The sequence below is a fragment of the Triticum aestivum genome, chromosome 7B (genome assembly GCF_018294505.1).
Source record: "Triticum aestivum cultivar Chinese Spring chromosome 7B, IWGSC CS RefSeq v2.1, whole genome shotgun sequence".
In the NCBI taxonomy this organism is placed as follows: domain Eukaryota; kingdom Viridiplantae; phylum Streptophyta; class Magnoliopsida; order Poales; family Poaceae; genus Triticum; species Triticum aestivum.
This window is the reverse complement of record NC_057813.1, coordinates 590,138,320-590,144,319: the sequence shown is the minus strand read 5'-3', so window position 1 is coordinate 590,144,319 and position 6,000 is coordinate 590,138,320. Positions and strand designations below refer to the sequence as shown.

At 45.7% G+C, this 6,000-nt stretch overlaps 1 pseudogene; it reads left to right on the top strand.

Moving 5' to 3' along the window:
• Positions 1–1,314: 1,314 nt before the first annotated feature.
• On the top strand, positions 1,315–5,507 carry LOC123158212 (G-type lectin S-receptor-like serine/threonine-protein kinase At2g19130; annotated as a pseudogene).
• Positions 5,508–6,000: the final 493 nt, after the last annotated feature.

Here is a 6,000-nt window from a genome sequence, read left to right as displayed (position 1 = left end):
CAGAACAAATTTTATAGGATAGAAATACAATTATCAACTTTGTATTGCCTGTGTCGTGAGCTCTTACCAAGAACATCGCAGAGTTGCCAGAAAAACGGGGCATACTCAAACATCCTTAAAGTAGCGACCAGAGTAGGCGACACGCCAGTGAGGATGCTCCTGAGAGTCAATAGCACCTCCACCAGATGTAGGTGTTCGCTGCAGATCTGCAGGTCACACTACACTGATCCTGCATCTATCTCCTGTGTTGATTACTGTTGAGACAACGTTCTCTAATAGGATCTGACAATCTTCTTGTTGGCCACAAATTAAGTTTCCTGCTACCTTCTATTCCCATCTATTCTTGCGTTCTCGACATGTTAAACCTTGCACAACTAGCAACATAGACCACTTTTCCTCTTCTTATGAACTATGTAGCAGTAGAAGTGAGAGCCGATTATTTATGAATGAGGGGTGAGGGAGAGGGTGCATAAGTGCAACACAAGTGCCTTCACCAACTGAATATTGGTGAAAATCAGTCCTAGTTAACTATCCGGTAAATGATGGTTGACGGATGAATTTAAAGCAGCGCAATCCCTTCTTTTATTTACGGATGAAAGCAGCTGAATTGTATTAATTAGACTCTCCTTATTTTTAAGCATTTGAAGTTTCATTCTTTTTTACATGTCCAATTATGTTTCAGTATTTCTTTTTGTTAAGTTTCAGTTAGTTACTTTTGTTAGGTTTCAGTCACTTTCCTAAACTTTCAGTCACCATTTTATTGTTACCTACCTCTGTACAAAAATATATTTTGGTACAGAGGTAGTACTTCACTAGTTCTGCAATTGTTGCAAATACATTTTTCTTTTCATGGAATTGCATCTTGTCCTCGTTGTAATTGCACTTCACCTTTTTTGTAGTTTATTTTTGTTTTCTTTTTGCTACAATTGCACTTCAGTTGGGTGCAAAAAGAACATTGTCGCTCTCATCATTAAACCACACACACACATCGATATCTCAATTTATAGTAACCAACGAATTGTTATTCAGGTGCAAAGACCTCTTCTGACGTGGTCCGCCGGGTAACCGGAGGAGAGCGACGACGAGATTTCGACGGCGAACCAAAGTGTCTGGCGCTGATGTCCCCAGCATTCTTCTTCCTCCACCCTTTCCATTACCACCACACAAATCCTGCCGTGCATGCTATGCAAGAGGCGATTCATCATCACCACTGGAAAAACTTTTGAATCTGCGTATACTAGTTTGGATGCTGGGCTTGACTCCACAGTCTCTACATTTCAAGCCTCTACACAGCAACAACAACAAGAAGCCCTCTTCACGCCCTCACCACCTTCAGTTCACCATGACTCCCTTCCTCGTTGTTTTCACCATCCTCTTGTGCCTACGCACCCCAGCAAATTCCGCCGTGACAGACACCATCTTGCCCGGCCAAGCACTTGGCGTCGACAACAAGCTCGTCTCCAGCAATGGAAGGTACGCGCTCGGCTTCTTCCAGACTGGACACACCGCCAACTGGTACCTTGGCATATGGTTCAACACGGTACTAAAATTCACTTCAGCATGGGTTGCAAATAGGGATAAGCCAATCAGGAACACCACCTCACTGGAGCTCACGATCTCCCACGATGGCAACCTTGTCATCGTAAACTGGTCCACCAAGTCCGTGATCTGGTCTACACAAGTAAACATCAAAAGAAATATCACCACTGCTGCTACGCTGTTGAGTAGTGGAAATCTTATCCTGACAGACTCTTCAAACTCATCAGAGGTTTTGTGGCAGAGCTTTGACCACCCCATGGATACATTTTTTCCTGGGGCGAAGCTCGGATGGGACAAGGTCACAGGCCTGGAGTGCCGTTTTGTTTCTTGGAAGAACTTGGTCGACCCGGCTACCGGTGCGTACTGTGAGCAGTTAGACCCCAGTGGTGTTGACCAGTTACTGCTTGTAGCACTGAACTCATCCATACCATATTGGTCCACCGGTGTATGGAACGGCAAATACTTCGCTGCACTTCAATAAATGTCAGCCCGCCACTCTATTAGTCCAAAATTTGTCGACAATGACAAAGAGAAATACTTGACATATAATTTAGTAGCTGAATATATGGATCCAAATATGGTTACTCGCCATGTCATTGATGTCTCGGGTCAAGCGAAGACATTCATTTGGATGAAGGGCTCAGAGGATTGGGTAATGATCAATGCTCAACCAAAAGCTCAGTGTGATGTCCATGCAATTTGTGGACCTTTCACAATTTGCACTGATAATAAAGTTCCACACTACAACTGTATGGAGGGCTTCACCATAACATCCCCCAAGGACTGGGAGCTAGAAAATCGAGCAGATGGGTGCTCAAGAAATACTCAGTTAGACTGCATTAGCAACATAAGCAAAACACACACCACAGACAAGTTCTATTTTGTACCATGTGTTAAGTTACCCCAGAATGCCCCAAAAGTAGAAGCTGCTGCAAGCACGAGTGAGTGCGCACAAATTTGCCTGAGTAATTGCTCTTGCACCGCATACTCCTTCGGTGACAGCAGATGTTCTATGTGGCATAATGAATTGCTCAACATAAGACAACTACAATGTAGTGACACTACCAATTCAAATGGAGGAACTCTTTATCTTCATCTTTCTGCTGAAGATGTACAAAGTTTGAAAAACAACAGAAGAGGGATAGTTACTGGAGTTGTAATTGGTACAGGTATTTCTGCTCTAGGCTTATTTGCACTCATCCTCCTACTAATTGTTTGGAGAAACAAAAACAAGAGATCTGGTCAAATACAGAATAAATCTGAAGTTTGTGATGGAATCACTGCATTTAGATACAATGATCTTCAACGAGCAACACATTTTTTACAGATAAGTTGGGTGGAGGCAGTTTTGGTTCTGTATTCAAGGGGTTTATAAAGGGCTCCAATGCCATAGCAGTGAAGAGGCTTGATGGTGCTGTTGGGGAACGTAGTAATTTCAAAATTTTCCTACGCACACGCAAGATCATGGTGATGCATAGAAACGAGAGGGGAGAGTGTTGTCCACGTACCCTCGTAGACCGTAAGCGGAAGCGTTATGACAACGCGGTTGATGTAGTAGTACGTCTTCACGATCCGACCGATCCAAGTACCAAACATACGGCACCTCCGAGTTCAGCACACGTTCAGCTCAATGATGATCCCCGGACTCCGATCCAGCAGGGTGTCGGGGATGAGTTCCGTCAGCACGACGGCGTGGTGACGATGATGATGTTCTACCGGCGCAGGGCTTTGCCTAAGCACCGCAACGATATGACCGAGGTGGAATATGGTGGAGGGGGGCACTGCACACGGCTAAGGAACGATCACGAAGATCAACTTATGTGTCTAGAGGTGCCCCCCTCCTCCGTATATAAAGGGGGAGGAGGAGGGGGCCGGCCAAGGGGGTGGCGCGCCCTAGGAGGGGGAAACCTACTCCAAGTAGGTTTGCCCCTCCCTTTCCTAGTCCAAGAGGGAGGGGAAAGGAAGGAGTGGGAGAGGGGGAAAGGCAAGGGGGGCGCCCCCCCCCTTCCTTGTCCTATTCGGACTCAAGGGGAGGGGGCGCACCTCTTGCCCTGGCCGGCCCCTCTCTCTCTCTCCACTAGGGCCCAACAAGGCCCATTAGTTCCCGAGGGGGTTCCGGTAACCCTCTGGCACTCCGGTTTTCTCCGAAATCACCCGGAACACTTCCGTGTCCGAATATAGTCGTCCAATATATCAATATTTATGTCTCGACCATTTCGAGACTCCTCGTCATGTCAGTGATCACATCCGGGACTCCGAACAATATTCGGTACATCAAAACTTATAAACTCATAATAAAATTGTCATCGTAACGTTAAGCATGCGGACCCTACGGGTTCGAGAACTATGTAGACATGACCTAGAACTATTTCCAGTCAATAACCAATAGCGGAACCTGGATGCTCATATTGGCTCCTACATATTCTACGAAGATCTTTATCGGTCAAACCGCATAACAACATATGTTGTTCCCTTTGTCATCGGTATGTTACTTGCCCGAGATTCGATCGTCGGTATCCAATACCTAGTTCAATCTCGTTACCGGCAAGTCTCTTTACTCATTACATAATGCATCATTCCGTACTCATTAGCTACATTGCTTGCAAGGCTTATAGTGATGTGCATTACCGAGAGGGCCCAGAGATACCTCTCCGGCAATCGGAGTGACAAATCCTAGTCTCGAAATACGCCAACTCAACATGTACCTTCGGAGACACCTGTAGAGCTCCTTTATAATCACCCAGTTATGTTGTGACGTTTGGTAGCACACAAAGTGTTCCTCCGGTAAACGGGAGTTGCATAATCTCATAGTTGTAGGAAGTTTGTATAAGTCATGAAGAAAGCAATAGCAACATACTAAACGATCAAGTGCTAGGCTAATGGAATGGGTCAAGTCAATCACATCATTCTCCTAATGATATGATCCCGTTAATCAAATGACAACACATGTCTATGGTTAGGAAACATAACCATCTTTGATTAATGAGCTAGTCAAGTACAGGCACACTAGTGACATTATGTTTGTCTATGTATTCACACATGTATCATGTTTCCGGGTAATATAATTTTAGCATGAATAATAAACATTTATCATGATATGAGGAAATAAATAATATCTTTATTATTGCCTCTAGGGTGTATTTCCTTCAGGTGCTTATCAAGTAGAGAAGCAATTCAGAGCTGAAGTGAGCTCAATTGGAGTTGTCCAGCACATCAATTTAGTTAAGCTTGTTGGTTTCTGTTGTGAGGGTTCTAAGAGGTTGCTTGTTTATGAATACATGTCAAATCGGTCTCTTGATGTCCATTTATTTGGAAGCAACTCAATGTTAAATTGGACTACTAGGTATCAGATAGGCTTAGGTGTCGCAAGAGGGTTGGCCTACTTGCATGACAGCTATCGAGACCGCATCATACACTGTGATATCAAGCCAGAAAACATACTTCTTGATGCTTCACGCCTTCCAAAAATTGTAGACTTTTGGATGGCAAAGCTTTTAGGAAGGGATTATAGCAGAGTATTGACAACAATGAGAGAAACTACAGGATACCTTGCACCTGAATTGCTTACCGGTGTTCCTATTACACCAAAAGTCGATGTTTTTAGCTCCGGGATGGTGTTGCTAGAAATAATATCTGGAAGGAAGAACTCATGTCCGTCACGTCCCAGCGGTGGCAACACTGATGTTTACTTTCCTGTCCATGCCGCACATAAGCTTCTTGCAGGAGACGTCGGGACTTTGGTAGATCACAAGCTACATGGTATTGCCAATCTCGATGAGGTTGAAATTGCTTGCAAGGTTGTGGGTTTGTGCCTCCAAGACGATGAGCTTGATCGGCCAACAATGGGACATGTGGTTCAGATTCTTGAAGGGCTAGTTGAGATCACAATGCCCCCGATACCAAGACTGCTCCAAGCTATGGCTGGAAGCTCGCATTCAACATGCTCCTTTTTTGTTTCAGGGTTTTAGAGTACGTAATGGGCCTAATGAGCCCATTAGTCTTAGGGTTAATTAGAGATAAGGGTCGCTTGCTTAGGGGTCAAGTAAGCCTTTCTTGGGAGTCAAGTAAACCTCTCTATATAAAGAGAGGAGATGTATCAATCTAATCAAGCAAGACTTAAGAAGGAAATCCCTTCCCTCTTGCCCGGCCGTGGGCAGAAAGGCCCCCGGCCGGCCCTCTCGTGCCCTCCTTCTAGCAGCCACATAACAATTTGGTATCAGCTAGCTTCGGTTCGATCATGTCTTCACCACCGCCAAGCCCGTCTCTTCCGCTGCCAGTCACCTTGTCGCCTCCAGCGACCACCACGACCGTCGCCCCGCTCCTGCCCGCGCTGGGATCCTCTGTCGCGCCCGCCCCCGCCGTCCTTACCTAGGAGGACGTGTCTGGGGTGCTGCGGGACCTAACCCAGGCGGTCCAGGAGATCCGTTTGTTCTTGGCCGGGTCATACGGGCCACACCAGGT